The sequence below is a fragment of the Scyliorhinus canicula genome, unplaced genomic scaffold (assembly GCF_902713615.1).
Source record: "Scyliorhinus canicula unplaced genomic scaffold, sScyCan1.1, whole genome shotgun sequence".
NCBI lineage: Eukaryota > Metazoa > Chordata > Chondrichthyes > Carcharhiniformes > Scyliorhinidae > Scyliorhinus > Scyliorhinus canicula.
Genome location: NW_024055719.1, coordinates 1,202,011 through 1,204,926, shown reverse-complemented (window position 1 = coordinate 1,204,926; position 2,916 = coordinate 1,202,011).

The window sequence follows — 2,916 nt, the reverse complement described above, 5'->3', positions numbered from 1 at the left end:
CAGAGACACAGACAAAGACAGAGTCAAAGACAGAAACAGGCAGAGACATAGACACAGACCAGGCAAAGACAGAAACACAGACAGAGACACAGACACCGACAGAGACAGACACACAGACACTGGCACCGACAGAGACACAGACAGAGACAGAGGCACAGAAACAGACATAGACACAGAAACAGACACAGGCACAGACAGAGACGGAGACACGGACAGACACAGACACAGACACCGACAGAGGCAGACAGCGACAGAGGCACAGACACCCACAGACACAGAGCCACAGACAGATACACAGACACCGACAGAGACAGACACACAGACACTGGCACCGACAGAGACACAGACGGAGACATAGGCACAGCCACATACATAGACACAGACACAGACGCAGGCACAGACAGAGGCAGAGACAGAGACACAAAGTGAGACACAGACCCAGACAGAGACACAGACACCGACAGAGACACAGACACCGACAGAGACTCAGACAGAGACAGAGCCACACAGAGAGAGACATACACAGAGAGAGACACAGACACTGACAGAGCCACAGACAGAGACACAGACACCGACAGAGACAGACGCACAGACGCACGCACAGACAGAGACACAGACATGGACAGAGGCAGAGAGACAGACATAGACACAGACACAGACACAGACACAGGCACAGACCGAGACAGAAACAGAGACACAGAGTGAGACACAGGCACAGACAGTGACACAGACACAGACACCGACAGAGACAGAGACCCAGACACCGACAGAGACACAGACAGAGACAGAGACAGAGCCACATAGATACACAGCGAGGGACAGACACACAGGCACCGACAGAGACAGAACAGACACAGAGAGAGACACGGACAGAGACACAGACAAAGACAGACTGAGACAGAGACACAGACACAGACAGAAACACTGACAAAGACAGAGGCACAGGCACAACAGAGACACAGACAGAGACACAGACACAACAGAGACACAGACAGAGACAGAGACACAGACAGAGGCACAGGCACAGACATAGACGCAGACAGTGACAGAGGCAGATCCACAGACACAGAAACAGACAGAGACACAGAGTGAGACACAGACACAGACAGAGACACAGACACCGACAGAGACAGACACACAGACACTGGCACCGACAGAGACACAGACAGAGACAGAGGCACAGCCACATACATAGACACAGACACATACGCAGGCACAGACAGAGACAGAGACAGAGACACAAAGTGAGACACAGACCCAGACAGAGACACAGACACCGACAGAGACACAGACACCGACAGAGACACAGACAGAGACAGAGCCACACAGAGAGACACATACACAGAGAGAGACACAGACACCGACAGAGCCACAGACAGAGACACATACACCGACAGAGACAGACGCACAGACGCACGCACAGACAGAGACAGAGGCAGAGAGACAGACATAGACACAGACACATACACAGGCACAGACCGAGACAGAAACAGAGACACAGTGTGTGACACAGGCACAGACAGAGACACAGACGCCGACAGAGACAGAGACACAGACACCGACAGAGACACAGACAGAGACAGAGACAGAGCCACATAGATACACAGGGAGGGACAGACACACAGGCACCGACAGAGACAGAACAGACACAGAGAGAGACACGGACAGAGACACAGACAAAGACAGACTGAGACAGAGACACAGACACAGACAGAAACACTGACAAAGACAGAGGCACAGGCACAACAGAGACACAGACAGAGACAGACACAACAGAGACACAGACAGAGACACGGACAGAGACACAGGGAGGGTCAGGCACACAGGCACCGACAGAGACAGAACAGACAAATAGAGAGACACGGACAGAGACACAGACAAAGACAGACTGAGACAGAGACACAGACACAGACAGAAACACTGACAAAGACAGAGACACAGACACAACAGAGATACAGACAGAGACACAGACACAACAGCGACACAGACAGAGACACAGACAGAGACACGGACAGAGACTCAGGGAGGGACAGACACACAGGCACCGACAGAGACACAGACACCGACAGAAACACAGACAGAGACAGAGCCACACAGAGAGACACAGACACCGACAGAGACACATAGACCGACATTGACAAAGGCAGAGACACAGTCAGAACAGTGTCACAGACAAAGACAGACTGAGACTGAGACACAGACACAGACACAGACATTGACGAAGGCAGAGACACAGACACAACAGAGTCACAGACAGAGACACAGACACAACATGGACACAGACAGACACACGGACAGAGACACAGACAAAGACAGACTGAGACAGAGACACAGAAACAGATACAGGCACAGGCAGCGACAGTGATTGAGACACAGGCACAGACAGAGATAGACGCAGAATCACAGACCGTAGCACGGCCAGGGAAACAAACAGACAGAGACACAGACAAAGACAGAGACAAAGACAGAAACAGGCAGAGACATAGACACAGACCAGGCAAAGACAGAAACACAGACAGAGACACAGACACCGACAGAGACAGACACACAGACACTGGCACCGACAGAGACACAGACAGAGACAGAGGCACAGAAACAGACATAGACACAGAAACAGACACAGGCACAGACAGAGACGGAGACACGGACAGACACAGACACAGACACCGACAGAGGCAGACAGAGACAGAGGCACAGACACCCACAGACACAGAGCCACAGACAGATACACAGACACCGACAGAGACAGACACACAGACACTGGCACCGACAGAGACACAAACAGAGACATAGGCACAGCCACATACATAGACACAGACACAGACGCAGGCACAGACAGAGGCAGAGACAGAGACACAAAGTGAGACACAGACCCAGACAGAGACACAGACACCGACAGAGACACAGACACCGACA